This window comes from Oreochromis niloticus, linkage group LG7 (genome assembly GCF_001858045.2).
Source record: "Oreochromis niloticus isolate F11D_XX linkage group LG7, O_niloticus_UMD_NMBU, whole genome shotgun sequence".
Classification (NCBI taxonomy): Eukaryota; Metazoa; Chordata; class Actinopteri; order Cichliformes; family Cichlidae; genus Oreochromis; species Oreochromis niloticus.
Window position 1 is genome coordinate 50,702,318 of NC_031972.2, and position 17,898 is coordinate 50,720,215.

The 17,898-nt window shown below is 39.3% G+C and overlaps 1 pseudogene; it reads left to right on the forward strand.

The window, feature by feature from the left end:
• Positions 1–17,898, forward strand: part of LOC102078272 (mucin-2-like) — a 65,285-nt pseudogene that overhangs the window by 24,647 nt on the left and 22,740 nt on the right.

Here is a 17,898-nt window from a genome sequence, read left to right on the forward strand (position 1 = left end):
TTTTTATAGTATATATATATATATTTTTTTTTTTTACATATGGTGCAATTATTCTTTTGCAGGCACTGAAAAATGGAAAAAGTTTAAACCTACCTTATTCTCAACAAGGTGTTAAGATTGTGAATTCAGGCCTTAACCTGATTTTAGAGATTCCTCGACTAAAAGTAGTTATTACATTTGGAATAACTGGCTTCAGCATAACCCTTCCATTTCAGTACTTTGGCAAAAACACACAGGGCCATTGTGGTAAGAACGTTTACTAAAGTGGTCATATTTTTCAACCGTTAGTTTGAGGTTACACTGCAATAATTTTTTTTTTTATTACTACTGTCAGGAACATGCAACAATAACCAGGCTGATGATTGCATGTTACCTGGAGGTAAGCTGGTGGAAAGCTGTGCAGTGATGGCTGACTATTGGCCTGTTGAAGACCCTTACAAACCCAACTGCTCAACACCACCAGCGCTACCTACCAGTGCACCTGAATCACCACCTACCTTAGCTCCATGCAAACCAGACTCCATGTGTGACCTGCTTAAAAGCAGGTAAACATTATCTGATCTATCCCAACACTGTATTCCTGTACCATTAACAGTTCACCATTTAAAACTGAATATGTATTTTTTTGTTTCTTTTTTAAAACAGTGTCTTTGCAGAGTGCCATCCGTTTGTCTCTCCAGAAAATTTCTACAGAGGTTGTGTATTTGATAGCTGTCATGTTTCCAACCCAACAGTGGAATGCACAAGTTTACAGACTTATGGTGCAGCCTGTGCTCAGGCTGGAGTTTGCATTTACTGGAGGAACCACACCAAACTGTGTGGTAAGCAACCCTTCATCATTTTGTAAATGTTTTGGATTGTTTGGAATCCAAGTGACAATTTGTCAGCAAGTTCTTTTCTTCATCATCAGCTGGCGAATGTCCATCAGGCAAAGTTTACAAGCCTTGTGGTCCTGTAGAACAGCCAACCTGTGAAGACAAGTAAGTTTGCGCAAAACTATGCAAAAGCAGGTGCTATGACCATAACAAAATGTGGCAATAAATATGTTTATAGTGGCAATAAGTGAAAGGGAAACTGTGTATTAACTTACCTGAATTTAATTTAACTGTTGTTTCAATGTAACTTTTTTTATAGTCCCAGTGAACCAACTATGAACTACACTACAGAGGGCTGCTTTTGTCCTGATGGAATGAAACTTTTTAACCAGGAGTCTGGAATATGTGTTGAAAAATGTGGTGAGTATTTTTTTTAAATATTTTTAATATATTTAATATTTATTTCACTACTACTGACCCCCAAAAGTTGATTCTGTTCATCTTGATGTAGCGTTTTCAGTGTGAGAAACATTTCGTCAATCATCGAAGTGACTTCTTCAGTCTCGCCTGACTGCAGGTTTCCCAAACCTTATAAACAGTACATTTCCATAATGACTGGCCTCAGCACCCACTAAATGAACAATGGGCTGTGTGGTCAGTTCCTTGATCATTAATATGCAATATGTCATAACCATTGATCAACAACCACTGATGAAAGCCCATTGATCAAAGACTATTGATCAAAGTGACAAAACGTTTCTCCCATTGAAAATACTACATCCAGATGAACAGAATCAAATTTGATGATTGACCATGCATTAAGACATACTACTACTGACTTAACTACATGATATAGCTTTGTTGAGTTTTTTGTTTTCTATTTTTTAATTTTCTAACAGGATGTCTTGATCCTGAGGGCATTCCTCGTGAGGTGAGCATGTTTTTATTTTAAACTTTAATTCAATTCAACTCAAATTTATTTATACAGTGCCAAATCATAACAACAGTCACCTCAAGGTGCTATATATATAGAACCTACAATAATGCATACAGAGAAAAACCCAACAATCATATGACCCCCTATGAGCAAGCACTTTGGCAACAGTGGGAAGGAAAAATTCCCTTTTAACAAGAAGAAACCCCGAGCAGAACAAATCTCAGGGATGGACAGCCAACTGTCGCAACTGGTTGGGGGTGAGAGAAGGAAGACAGGACAAGACATGCTGTGGAAGAGAGTAAGAGATTAATAACAAGTATGATTCAATGCAGAAAAGTCTATTAATACATAGTGAGTGAGAAAGGTGACTGAAGAAGGAATACTCAGGGCATCAGATAGTGTCTGTCTTCTGAATCCAAACTGGAAGTTGGTTCCACAGAAGAGGGGCCTGAAAGCTAAAGGGTCTCCATCCCATTGTACTATTAAATACGCTAGGAACCACAAGTAAGCCTGCAGTGCGAGAGTGAAGTGCTCTAATAGGGTGGTAAACTTTAAATCTCTATTGTTTACTTACAGGAGACAAATAATTAATTGTTGCGGTTTATTCTTTCAGTTCAATGAAAGATTTGAGTACAAATGCCAGGACTGCATCTGTGAAGAATCCACCAAGACTGTTACTTGCAAGCCTAAGGTGTGCCCACCATCAGCCACTACAGACTGCTCTGCTCCTGGGTTTGTCCTTGTCAACCAGACCAGTCTGTCAGACCCCTGCTGTTCTATTTATGTTTGCCGTAAGAAATGTAGTTTCAAAGTACATTTCATTTTTCCAGATTGTTATATGATTGTGGTAGTTTCTCACTGTGCCATAATCTCTGCAGAATGTCAAGCTAACACCTGCCCAGTCACCAATATGAACTGTCCAATTGGATATAAGCCAGTTGTCAGTGTCCCTGTGGGAAAATGCTGTCCAGAACATACATGTGGTAAGCACATGAATATGTACATATATATATATATATATATATATATATATCTATATATATATATATATATATATATATATATCTATATATATATATATATATATATATATATATCTCAAGAAATAGCAAGGGCTCCGAGAAGAGCTCGAGAAGATGTGGAGGGTGAAGGTAACGGTAGTCCCCGTGGTAATCAGAGCACTAGGTGCGGTGACTCCCAAGCTAGGCAAGTGGCTCCAGCAGATCCCAGGAACAGCATCGGAGATCTCTGTCCAGATGAGCGCAGTCCTAGGAACAGCTAAGATACTGCACAGGACCCTCAAGCTCCCAGGCCTCTGGTAGAGGACCCGAGCTTGAAGGATTGACCGCCCGCAGGGGCGAGCGGGGAATTTATATACACACCCAGCACGCCCCTGCGGGCGGTTTATCCTTCAAGCTCGGGTCCTCTACCAGAGGCCTGGGAGCTTGAGGGTCCTGCGCAGTATCTTACCTGTTCCCAGGACTGCGCTCTTCTGGACAGAGATCTCCGATGTTGTTCCCGGGATCTGCTGGAGCCACTCGCCTAGCTTGGGAGTCACCGCACCTAGTGCTCCGATTACCACGGGGACCACCGTTACCTTCACCCTCCAAATCCTCTCGAGCTCTTCTCTGAGCCCTTGGTATTTCTCCAGCTTCTCGTGTTCCTTCTTTCTGATGTTGCTGTCATTCGGAACCGCTACATTGATCACTACGGCCGTCTTCTTCTGTTTGTCTATATATATATCTATATATATATATATATAGATATATATATATATATGTGTGTATATATATATGTATATGTATATACATATATATGTGACACTTTCATGCAATTCACCTCATCTTCGTCTGTCTCTTTCCTAGAACCTAAAAGAGTTTGTGTTCACAGAGAAACTGAATACCAGGTAAATAAGAAGCAGATAATTTGTTATTTTCTCACCTTTTTCTATCTTTAAGGATGCACATAATTATGTATGGCTTTTTTTATCTTTATTTACCAGCCTGGTTCTTCAGTTCCTGTGATTGCATGTCAGGATTGTACCTGTGCCAATGAGATTGACCCAAAATCTGGTCTATTCAAAATAATTTGTGTGTTTCAACAATGTAAAGAAAGCTGCGAACTGGTATGAAACAATAAAGCAGTGAATTCCAGTTTCCAGTTTTTTTCCTTTGGTGTCTTTAGTGTGGCACTTGCTAGATTGGGCTTCACAAGCTAAACGTGCCATCTCTCTCGATGTCTCACAGGGATATGAATATGTGGAAACTGATTCAGATGAATGCTGCGGGAAGTGTGTACAGACACACTGTGTTGTCAACATTAATGGAACCAAACAACTTTTGACTGTAAGCTGTTTAGAACTTCATGTGTTAATTCATCTAAGCCAAACAAGCAATAAGTGCATATTTGTGTGTTTAAATAAATACTACTAAGTTTGTGTGTATTTTTGTATACATCTATCTCACTGCTTTCTAGCAAGGAGAAACCTGGTCACCACCAGGGAATAAGTGTGAACATTATACCTGTGTCAAGACTGGTGAGACTTTAACAGCAAGCCGTTCACAGACTGTCTGCCCACCCTTCCAAGAGAGCAACTGCCAACCTGTAAGTATGCTTTTAAAAATTAATCTTCACTGATTGACTGTATCTATCTGAAATGAAATGAAAAGAATTTTGTTAATGTTGTATATTTTCCTTGTTAGGAAACAATTCAAACTGCAGCAAACGGCTGTTGCAAAATTTGTGAGTATAACATTTTGATATATAATATTTTAATCAGGGGCAGCACACTGGTGTGGTGAGTAACATTGTTGCCTCACAGCGGGAAGGGACTTGTTTTGAATCCAGCAGCTAGCCGGGGTCTTTCTGTGTGGAGTTTGCATGTTCCCCTAATGTCTGCATGGGTTCTCTCCAGGTACTCCATCTCCCTCCAATAGTCCAAAGACATGCAGATAGTGGAGTTAGGTTAACTGTTGATTCTAAATTCCCCATAGGTGTGAATTTAAGTGTGAATGGTTGCCTGTCTGTGTTAGCCCTATGACCGAGTGTCGACCTGTCCAGGATGTACCTGCCTTTCAGCCTATGACATCTATAAGCGGAACAGAATGGATGGATAGATTTACATTAAATAGAAATAAAAGAAACTAACTCAACATCTTTTTTTGTAAAAGGCGTGGAGAAGGAGAAGGGATGCAAGTTAATGTCTATGAAAACCCATATTACAGTCAACGGTTGTCAGTCTTCCCAGGAGGTAGATATGCCATATTGTGAAGGATCCTGCAATACTTACACCATGTAAGGATACCTTTACTATTATCTCATATTTCCCTGGAAAGTTACAAAAACTGTTATTTTACACTTTGAGTATATTAATAATCCTGTCCCCTGCTTTCTTTAGGTACTCTGAAGCAGCAGCAGCAATGGAGCATTCCTGCTCATGCTGTAAGGAGATAAACTTCAGCAATCGCACTGCTGACCTGGTCTGCTTGAATGGAGACACGGTCCCCTACACATACATGTATGTGGAGCAGTGTGGTTGTACCAAGACGGACTGCACCAGCGCTGGACATCATGTTCGCAGGAAGAGAAGCTTCACACTGCTGTGATGAAACAGTCCATCTCTTTACAGATGTGACATACAATTGTTTCTTCCCATATTTTCTTAAAAATCATTATATATCTTACAAAGTAATTGCTGTTGTAGTTTGAGTATTTGTCTGCTGATCAAAATTAAAAAACAATTGCAACTCAGTTCATGTCTCATCTCTTCCATCTTCTTTTTTTGTACTAAAACAAAATCTAAACATTTATTTTGTGTTTACATCACACAAACCCTAAATGTGCTTTCTTGTTCTCCACAATAACATTAAAGTATAGCCAGCTGTTTTTTTAAATAAAATATACAATAAAGTTGGCAGGGTGAAAAGACCAGGAGAATCTGCATTTTCACTGTTCTTGGTGAAGCAGTAATGAGTAAAAATAGGAAAAGAGTGGAAACGTGCTTCTGGACTGTAGATATAGATACAGTATATGAACACGCTTTCATTAAAATCACTAAACGCATGGAGTATTTGAAAAGTGGTAGGGGTGAAACAATAAGCCAGGGATGTCAAAGTCAAATACAGCAGAGGGCCAAAAAAACAAATTTGCTACAAGCTGAGGGCCGGACTGGTTCAATGTTTATTAAAACATATTAAAATGATTGCACATAACCTATTGAACCAAGACCTAACACAGTGTACTGTATGTTATTTAACGATTAAATGAATAATCCAATATTTTTTATGGCTCTGTCAGTAATTTCAAGTGAAAACATTTTTCAACAGGCTCAGACAAAAACAAACTTCCTTCAAAGAAAAATCACATGTCCTGTACATGAAATGAATAAAGCAATATTTTCTGATGGCTCTGTAAGTTATTTCGAAAGAAAACATTTTTAACAGGCAAACAGCAAAAAAGTAAATGTCATTCATAAACAAAATATGCTCCTTAATATCAAGATAAATGCATAAATGAAATTGCATGCATTATAAACTGAAAGTGCAATATTGTGCTGCTCTATGATCCTACCAATTACTGCTTTCCAATAGTAAAAAGAGAAAATTGAAAAAAAATAATCAAATCAGTTGTATTCTTTCTCATGGCTCTTATCTGCAATTTTCCCTGAGTCTATTAACTGAAAAATAAATATAAATAAATAAAATACAATAAGATAAAATACAAAAATCTATGGCACACAGACAAAACAATACTTCCTTCAAAGAAAAATCACATCTTGTAGAAACAAATGTAAAAAATTTAACTGAATTAAAAACTAAAAATACATAAATGTTCTGCGATGCTCACTTGTCTGAGACTACACAGCGGTAGAGAGCTTCTCTTTCATGGTCTGGCAGCTGGGGAAGTGGCTCAAGTTTTCTTTCTGCAGCTGCGTCTCCCACAGACTCAGCTTGGTTTTAAACGCCTTCACCGTACTGTACATATCAGAGATGACACGCCCCCGTCCCTGCAGTTGCAGGTTCATCACATTCAGATGGCTTGTGATGTCGCACAGAAACGCCATTTCACACATAAATGTTTCATCTCGAAGCTCTGTTGTGTCTTTCCCTTTGCTTTCCATGAACAGACAGATCTCCTCACAAAGCTCGAAACATCTTTGCAGCACCTTTCCCTGGCTTAGCCATCGCACATCTGTGTGATAGGGCAAGTCACCATACTCTGTATCTAACTCTCCCAGAAATGCCTTGAACTGGCGGTGATTTAAACCTTTGGCTCTGATGAAGTTAACTGCATGCGTTATGATGGTCATTACATGTTCCATTTTCAAGGCTTTGCCACATAACGACTCCTGGTGTATTATGCAGTGATAAGCTGTCAGCTCCTCTGTGACATTTTCGTCCCGCATCCTCTCACGTATCCTTGCCACCAATCCACTCCTGTGTCCACACATCGCGGGTGCTCCGTCTGTTGTCAATCCCACGAGTTTTTCCCAAGGCAGTCCCATCTCATTTACACATCTGGATACCTCTTCATACAGATCTTGTCCTGTAGTCGTGCCATGCATCGGACGTAACGCCAAAAACTCTTCTGTTACAGTCAGGCTGGAGTCCACTCCACAAATGAAAATTGACAATTGGGCAATGTCAGTTGTGTCAGTGCTCTCATCCACAGCAAGGGAATATGCAATGAAATCTTTTCCCTTTTCCACAAGCTGTTCTTTTAGATTGGTGGACAGCTGGTCTACACATTCAGCAACGGTGTTTCTGCTCAGGCTCACGTTTGAAAATAGCTGTCTTTTGTCTGGGCACACTGCGTCACAAACTTTAAGCATACAGTTTTTGATAAACTCTCCCTCTCTAAATGGTCGGGCTGATTTTGCAACTTCTTCTGCCACAAGAAAACTCGCCTTCACAGCAGCCTCGCTTTGTGATTTTGCTTTTGTGAACAGAGCCTGCCGGGACTAAAGACCTCGTTTTAATTCTTCCACCTTCTGTAGCCTTTGTTCCGTGTCCATATTCTTGTCTTTGTGTTTCTTAGAGGTTTCATAGTGCCTTCTTAGATTATATTCTTTCATTACAGCCTCACTTTCTCCACACAGAAGACAAACAGGTTTGCCTTTTACCTCCGTGAACATGTACTCTGCCTCCCACCTGGCTTGAAATTCCCTGTGCTCGCCGTACACCTTCCGTTTAGCCATTACTGGGGAGGGGAGTTGCTGAAAGTTGACATCTGCTCTGAATGCTGATGAATAATGAATGAATAATGAAGCCGAGCCACGCTTGCGGCGCTGCAGTGAGTTCGCGGGCTTCCGTTGCATTGTGGGGAATGGAGTATTGGTGCGTGCAAAACCCCAGCAGGCAGCTGTGAACTGCGGGCCGATTCTAATCCTAATCAAATATCATCCCGGGGGCCATAATAATTCATTCAGGGCCTTGACTTTGACACATGTGCAATAAGCTGTTACAGTATTAGTAAGTATAAGAATGAAACAAAAATGAATTTAGTAATAATGTTGCTCATCTGCTTGGATGTGAGTGAAGATTGCTGGCCACATAGATGTGATTGAGTTAAAGATTGTTAAGCTTGAGTGATACAGTTTCAAAGCAATTATACAGCATGAAAAAAGATGCTAGAATTATGTGAGCGTCACAGTTTCTATTACTTTAAATTCTGCTTTAACAACATACCAAAGACATGCCTTACCTTGCTATTTTACCACAGCCAGTCCACTTATGTAGTTGGAAACATGAATGCTTTTCGTTTTCAGAATTTAATTAAATATTTTTAAAAATCTTGGATACAAACATTCTATCACTTCAGTCCTTTATTGATTAAATCAGATGGATTTGAAATTATTATTATGAAAGTATTCTAGATTTATATACAATTTTTATCTGAATCCAGATACAATATTTTCAGCTTCTTATATTTAACAGCTTCACTGCATGCAGATGAGTGAATAAACTGTAGACCAGTTACAATAATTTAATAGGTAGTAAACATAAAAAAATAAGTGAAGAAGCATTTTAAGATTGTCCTTTAATTTGTAAATCAATGAAATATAGCAACACACCTCTGCAATGCAAATTAGTATAACTTTTGAGTAGGTTACTAAAACAACCAGAATACCTTAATAATCCATAAGGAAATTGTGCAAATAATAATGATGAATACTTAAAAAAAACTGAAGTCCAGACTAGTTCAACCTATGTTTAGTGTCTGTTTGGGAGCTTCGGGGTTGTTTGGGGCTTTTTTTGTTTTGTTTTTTTAGAATAAGCTGAAGCAATTGCAAAGACTTTACAGCTTTCTGTCAGGGTCCTGGGTCCCCTGACCCAGCATGTTTAGTTCTTTGTGATTTTGTATTATTGTACTCGTGTGAGTTATTCTATCGTTTCTAGTTTCGATCCCTTGCCCTTCATGTTTCTCTGTGTCCCCTCTGTTCTGTGTAAGTCTGTCTGCATGTTTGAGTTTCCCTCTGTCTTTCGGTTCTTAGAGTCCTCTGTCTCATGGTTTGTCTCTGTGTTTCTTAGTTGCTGTCTCCACCGTGTCAAGTTCGCGTCTCTGTGTCATACTTCCTGTTTTACTTTGAAGGTCCGTGTCTTATGTGAATGTGTCCTGCTTTGCTTCCTTGTCTCGTCAGTCCTGATTTCTCCCAGCTGTGCCCTCCTTCTGTGTCTCATTCCCCTCGTTACTTCCCAGTGTATTTTAACCCTGTGTTTCTCTGAGTCAGTGTCGTGTCGTCCCTCATGCTGTGTGGATCTCCTGGTGTCTCCCTGTAAAGTTTAGTGTGTTATTCCCCAGTTTAGTTTACTTTGTATGCTTTCCCAGCCCGTGAATAAAGCTGTGGTTTTGAGTTTATCCCTTGTGTCTAAGAGCCTGCATTTTGGGTCCAATTCCTGCCTGCCACACAGCGATTCATGACACTTTCTTTTTTCATATATATTAGGAGCCAGCAGGGTTGGCCAGTGCATTTAGCTACTTGTTCATAATGAACACCCTCTGCTGGGTATACAAGAACACGGCACAAATAACTGTCAGATGCTATAAAATTTTGTTTTCCTTCCATCAGTCCATTTTCTTTGCTGCTTGTCCAACCAGGCTGGAAACCACTCCCAGCCAAAACTGGGTAAAAGCTGGGGGTACACCAGTCCATAACCAGTCTAAAACACAAATTGACAACTACATACTCACACTCTCACAACTACAGTCAGTTTAGCATCACCAGTTAATCTCATACACGTCTTTGTACTCTGGGTGGAAATTAGAGTGATGTTAGCCAATTTTCAGACTCAGCTTTAATGTCATTCAGCTATTTGACATGATAACCAGTTACGTGGGTCTCAGTATATAGGCAGTATAAATAACTAAATGAAAAAATAAAATAAACACACAACTAAGTGCTGAAATATGCTAATAAATAGTGTACACACACGCACACACACACACACACACACACACACACACCTCTGTTTTTAAATGGAGCACTCAGTTAAGTAAATGTTTTGGGGATTTTTGGAGGCTCTAGCTGCTTTGGATGCTCATGTAACCTGTTTCTCATCCAAGCACACTAACCATGAATTGTATTTGCTAAAGTCTGTTTACTCAGTACTTCATCTATGGTTCTTGAGTACAAACTGAAAATACCAAGGTAATTTGAATGTTGTCCAACAAATACTCCGGTGAGAGCTCCTCCAAGGGCAAATATGAGCTGGCAGCAAGGACAACGAAGGAAGATCAAGTTCTCAGAAGCAGCACGCACTGTGTTTATTCAGGGAGGTCAAATGATTACACTGGAGCAGTTTTGGTCACTAAGACAGCTGCACACTTAATCCACAAAGATATATTACTATTTAAGTTCCAACACCTTTTATCATCCTCTAAAACCTACTGTCTGGCACTTTCAACTGTCACTAAGACAGTGTGTCAGATTGCAGCACAAGCTTTAAATTAGAGACATAGCAGTAATGTGATAAAAATCTATGCGAGATACTGTAAAATGTACTCCTAAATGTTCCCCCTGTAGAGTTTCATACTCCATGTTGAATGATAATAAATCAATAACAGATAATCTGTTGTGACGTGTTAGCACTTAAATGTTTTACTGCATCTGTTTTTGACTACAGTACTTTAAAGAAAACCTAACCTCTAAAGCAACAGGCAACCTGGCTAAATGCATAATGCAAGTTTTAAATGATTTTGTGATTTAAAGAAATGTAATTCTTAAATCACCAATGTGAAAACGTAACCGCCTCTTTTTATCAGTCTCTCATCACTGTATAATTTTAGTCACATATATTTATAAAACTTATTTGGCTTTAATTTAAACTGTCACTGGGTCATAAAACCAAGTGTATAGAGTCACCAGTCAAATCTAATGAAAACCACTAAAAGAAACTTTTTAAATTATTATTATTATTATTATATTATTTTTTTATTCATTTGGCCTTCCACCGTCTTTTCTGTTACACAAATCTCCCAAGTATTTAAACCCAGATTTCTAACAGTACCACGTCTTCGCATTGTAACATCTCTGGTCCAGTTCAGTGAAAGAAATTAGTATAGATGGGGCCTGGTGCACAAGACTGGCTACAGCTGCACCTGGCAATCAAAGCAATCTTGCCTCTAACTTTAAGCTTGAACAGTATCCAAATCAATGACTTCACCCATCGTATAGTTGTTACTGTTCAGAAGCTGTAGAAATGCATTTTAATTGTTAATGTGGGCATTTCACCATAGGAGTCTGTGGGATTTAGTTTCTCCACTTTGGAGTCAACGTCAAACAGCCTTTCCAGGACCTGCGTTTCTAGCACTTCCGTGTAGACGTTTCTGCTTGACTAAATTTTCTGAGTTAAAGCCAGATGATCTGTTTGCTTTGAGTCAGACCAAGAGTTTCTGTTTTCATTAAAGCATGCAAAGACAACAATGCATGTGCTGCTATAACACATGAAAACCAAACATTGTCTACTTAGACATGTTTTTGGGAAAGGTTTTGTTGACACAATTAACATTTGCTCTGGTAAAACAAGCAGTTCATTGTATCTGACCTTAAAAAAATAGGTACATGGGCAAGAGATAGTCATTATTTTTTATAATTACTGTTTAATCTAAAAGATATCAGGTGATCATGTAGGACTTTTTGAATATGAGTCTATGATCTTGATATAATATTTATTAATTAAACTGTTTTACCAAAATCCAGACAAACTTAGTGTCAATTAAAAAGAAATTACACCTCGTATTACTGCAGCTGCAGAAAATGTAGGCAAATTAAATTAGTATAAAATACTGAAAAGGGTGCTTTGATACAGGCTTGGGCTGGACATTTGTCTTGGTTTATGCTTTCCAAGTCACATGAGAAGTTTAGGGTCATAAATAAATACTCTTAATCCGAAAATGAAAAGGTTACATGTAGGGGTTAAAGTGGGATTTAGCAGGTGGGGGAACTCTAAGGTGAGTGTAGTGTGAGGGAAAAATATCCCTTAGAAATAAGTCGCATACTAATATGTATTGTGAACTCCACTTTATATTAAAATGTGTACAAATTGTGGCCAGCTGACCTGTGACGCTGCTCTTTGTGGATTTAGCCAACTGAATTCAACATGACATAAGCAGATGTCTCATGCCTACACAGTATAAAGCTAGTATAAAATGTCAAATTTGGCGAGTAAATCTTATCATCATCATCGTCTGAAATACATGTCTGCTAATGCAGCCTAATACTAACTATGTACACCCCATCCTTTGTATTACACAAATATTATTATACTACAGTTTGTTTTGCAGGAAGTTTCACAAAAACAAAACTCTCCACTATATCATATACAGTTCCAATATTTGATTAAAAAAATAATTAGGACTTTAAGTAAGGAAAATTTCTGTCCAGTTTATCAAATGTCACGTACAGTGCAGTTACCTTTGAAAAAACCAAACAAAAAAAACCCCGTACTCTTCTTCCTGTTTTGTCCTGTCTTTCTTACATCTTACTCTGACAGTGTCAGGCCTTATTGTTTTTTTTCACTCTCTACACAATAGAGGCACAGTAGTTCCATTAACTTATCTAAATGTTAAAAGTTTATGTTTGGTGAAATCTGCTGAGCTGCTGAGATTGAAAAGATTAAAATGTTAGTCTGATTATGTTCGCCCTATTTTGTAGAGCTAGGTAGAAATGTCTATTATAAATACAACTTTGGGCATCTGCAACATAAATGCGCCACAGGGATTACAAGTAAAAAACGATGTGTTGGAGGTGTAAGCGGGCTTTGGCATGCCATTATTTTCCTATTTCTGAGTAAATGTCTCCATGCTGTCAACCTTATTGTGTATAACCTGCCTATCAGGTTTCATTCTCACTCGTAATTCAACCAATGACAAATGCAAGAGTCTTGTAGTCACTCACTTGTAATCACAGGAGGTTGCTGTTGCTAGCACCAGCCGTGGAAAAGTGCAAGAGGGCAGAGAGCAGTCTCAACAACAGAGTGAGGAATAGAGTGGAAGGGGAAAATAATGTGGTTAGAACCGAGATAATTAGGAAGCAAGAGATTCAAGGATTCAGGTAAAATCAATGGCTACTTTTACTATGAGCCACTCTTAATACCTAAAGTGTAGCTTTTAGCTGTCATACACTTGAAGTGCAACAACTGCCAACCCGATGAAGTTTTTTTTTTTTTTTAAAAAAGGAATTTATAACATAATATGTGTATGAATGATAAATATACACCACCAGTCAAAAGTTTTAGAACACCTCAATTTTCACATTTTTGTTGAAAATTATGAAGTTTAATATCTCTCACTCTGAAATGAAAGCATAGTAAAAAAAAAAAAAAAAGAAAGAAAGAAACAAAGAAAGCAATTGAATCATGAAATCAGTTTTTTAGACCAAAATGTATACTAAACCTTTGACTCATCAAAGTAGCCACCTTTGGCAGATATACCAGCTGAACACACCCGTGGCATTCTTTCTACAATAGAAGACAAATATTCTTCAGAAAGTTTTCCCATAAATGTGTTGCAATTGTCGGTTGCTTTGCTTTCACCCTTTTGTCCAGTTCATCCCAAACCAGCTCGATGGGGTTTAAATCTGGAGACAGTGCTGGCCACTCCATGTTTTCAAGCATACCATTACGTTCTTTTTTTCCTGAGGTAGTTCTGGCATAGCTCGGACTTATGTTTTTGGGTCATTATCTTGCTGTAGGTTGAACCCCTGACCAACTAGATGCATCGCAGAGGGTATTGCATGACACTGCAGAATGCTTTGGTAGCTGTTTTGGTTCAGGGTGCCTCTCACTCTGTACCAGTCACCGGCCCTGGATCCAGCAAAACAGCCCCAGACCATCATACTCCCTCCTCCAGGTTTCACAGTTGATGCCTCACACTGTGGACCCATCCTTTTGCTTTGTCTTATTCTGACATCTTAGCAATGGCTATTTTACTGCAACTTGTCCTGTCAAATCTGAGACTTGCTTACTACGACCACTATTAAGCTGTGCTTGAAGCTGTTGTCCTGTGAGCTGCCTATCACGGAAGCTGTTAACGCTCAAAAACTTGTCCTTTGACTCAGTTGTGGCTTTTCTCCATAGGAAAGACCTACATTTTTAAGTGTTATGATGGTCTGTCTCTCTTCCATTGTTTATTGCCTTTTTCTCACCCTTTTTTGGACCAACACACTACTTTCTGCAGTACAATACTGTTCAACTGATGCTGACAAGGGGATGGTACCACAGTATGTTCCAAAACTGCTTTCATAAAGACACGGGGGGTTGTAAGTAATCCAGAAAGGTTGAAACACTTGTAGAAATTAGTAGCACCAGCTGTCAAGGCTTGATCAACCTCTACTGCTGCAGAACAGCTCTAAATTATTTGTTTGTTTTTTTCAGGGAACCCATTTTGTGTTTCCTGAAAAGGGCCTTTTGTATAATTCTGCAATGTTCATTATTTTTCAGTTTTGGATAACCCTACCTTTTTTTAACCTCTGGCAGTTTAACAATTTCCTTTGGACCATTTCAAGCTATTCATTTGATTCAAACTGCTTTTGCAGTGAACCGATTCAATTAATTTCACTGAAATAAATAACTTAACTTAACTTAATAAATAACTTATAAAACTTTTAAACAGTAGTGTATAGATGAAGACTTGTTTATTTATTTAGTCCCAGTCCTGTACTTTCCAGTGATGGTGTGTGCATAAGCATAAATGATTCAGGTTAACTTACACAAGTTAGAACGTGCATTTAGTGTTAAGCTGCCAATGTGTAACATGATGGTGATGAGAGGAAATGCAAACACTTTGAAATCACAGTTTAAATTCTTGCTAAATTTAGAAACATCAGCTAACCTAACCCCACCAAGTCTTTGGAATGCAGGAGGAAGCTGGAGTACTTGGAGAAAACCCACGCTGTCATGATGTGTGCTGTATGGCAGGCAGAATGAAGGACCCAAATGCAGGGCTCGGAAACGGAAGGTTAAACTAAATCGCAGCTTTTTTCCCCCCAGAAAAATACATAAATATAGGGAAACAAAACAAGAAACTCTAAGCACTACCTAAAAAACTGGGGAAACTAGAAAGCTACGCTATGAACAGAGAACTATAAAACTATCATAACACAGTGGAGAAGACACAGCATGGAGAGGGTATGATGTGACAACAAGCAGGGGAAGACTGAGAACTAAAATACACAGTAAAGAACACAAGGAGATGGGGAACAGGTGGAAACACAGCTGGGACTATCAGACAAAATAAGATGAGGGAAAAGCAAAACTAGACACACTGCAGACAGGACAGGGCTATCAAAATAAACAGGAAGCTGTTGGGATGTGGATATGTATTCTTAATGTTTATTTTCTGTTAATATTATTTTATAGAGCCCAGTGTAGGAAAACGCCCTTGTGAGTTAGAAGGTAGGCCAAAAGTACTGACAGGAAGCTGCATGCCTTTGCAGAGATCAGGAAGCGTGCAGACAGAAGGTGAAACTAAGCAGAAACTGTGTGAGTGATGTGCAGCAGAACTATATATATAATTAGGCTGGCTTCTACAGCTTTCAGACCTGAGCATGTGTGTTCGGTCTCCATTTCTGGAAATGTAAAATAAAGATTATTTTTTGAGCTTTACCACTCTGAGTTCAGTCTTTCTTTTTCACCAAAAGAATTCAAAAGAACAAGATTTAATAAAGCATAACACCCATAGGATGCAGACTAAACACTGAGATGTGGAACACAGGGAAGAGCACAGAAACAGAACAGGAAACCAGAAACTCAAAACTGCCAATACAACACAAACAATAATTCAATGAATCTAAGTTCACCCAAAAAACACTAACACTGGGGGGTCACAAGATCATAACACACGCAAACATGGGGAAACATGCAGCTCACCAAGCCTTGATCCCCTTGGGACATTGTTATTAAGGATAGGGGATCGACTCCCTGCTGCTCACTGCTGCTCCTCCACACCCCCACCCCAATTTTTTCTTTGTCTTTTTCCTATTTCTCTGCTGCTTTCTTCTTATCTTTCACCAATCTAGCCTTTACCTCTTGTCTGCTCTAGCATTGTATCCACTAGACCGGGGTCGGCAACCCTAGGCACGCGTGCCAAGGGTTAACTGATGGCACGCACGACCATAGCTGGACTGGCCATCGGGCATACCGGACATTTGCTCGGTGGCCCGATGATTTTTTTTCCTTTTTTTTTTTTTTCGGTGGTGGATTGGCCAGACGCTGGTCGGTGTGTAAAAATAACTCAGTTGTTTGGTGTTGGCCATGGCGGAGCTTCCACAGATTCAGTAAAATTAACAAGTGGAGGAGGCCAGCAGGTGGATGAGGGAAGGGGAGACAGGAGGAGGAGAGACCCGAGGCAGCCGCCGGTCGGAGCGTCAGGTGAACTGAACTTCAGGTAAGAAGTTATGACCTGCAGTCTATCTGGGTCAGATATAAACCAAGTTTAGGTGGAGTTTAGTTTCGTTGTGCTGACGTTTTACAGTCAGTTACAATATCTCGTACTGTGTGCTAGCTAGCATGACGGAGTTTATATACTGCTGGGCGGGTGCTATGATTTTATTGATAGTGAACTTTATTTTATTCATAAGGTTAGTTAGTAGAGTTGCCAACCGTCCCGTACAAACGGAATCGTGCGGCATTCAGAGAAATTATTACGCGTTTCGTGTTGAGCTGAGAAGGAACACAGTTTGTCCCGGACTTCAGCCAGGATGGAAAAAGACACAAAGCTGGAGTTATTCTGTGTCTTTGCTGCACAGCTGCATCTTCTTCTCCTCTCATTCTCCCCCCTCTCTCTCCTGTTGCTACTTCAGTCATGCAACTGATCAATGATCAGCTGATCAGCTTTTCTCTCTTGTTTGTTTATCGCTCACTTTGCGCCACAAAGAGGAAACCGCCGGATGTCGCACTAAACAACAGCAGCACGTTTAAGCTTGGTCAGCTGCTGTTAGAATTTATTTCATATTAATTTCTAGTATCAGCTGAGGTTTTCTGGAGCCACAGCTGTAAAGCTGCTGGTCATGATGGTTTGTATATCTGGTGAGAGGGAAACATGCAGATGAAACCAGGAGATGTCCTTACTGAATCATCAGAGCTGAACAGGTGATGGACAAACAGGTTTACCTTTTAGGTGACATGAATGAGTTGAAGGGAAGTTATCAACTGTTTCTGAGAGACAAATAACATCAGGATCCTTTTCTACGTAGCTGACAGCTGGTAACTGTGCAGGGGCGGATCTAGCAAAGTTTTGCCAGGGGGGCCGATAGGGCATTAACAGGGAAAGGGGGGCACAAAGAAATACTTTCTTATTCTCATTTAAAATGTCTGGCTGTTATTAAATAATTATCTGAAGCTTACAACCAAAGTTTTTATCTGACGTAAAATGAATAGAAATCATACATTTACCAACAAGACAGTGTACATCACTGTCACAACAGCGTTTGTTTTCATTCAAAGGCTTTATGGCTTTAATATCTGGGGGGCCGGTCTTTAGTCAAAATGCATCCAGAGACTCGAGACACAATGCATTTTTGGGACTTTCAGGTGTATGGACCAATGTTTTATTTTCTGATTAAACCAGAAATCTTTAATGAGCAGCTAGATTTGTCTCGCATTAACTGGCTGAGTTAATGCCAGTTAATGCGACATCGAAGCAGCTGGA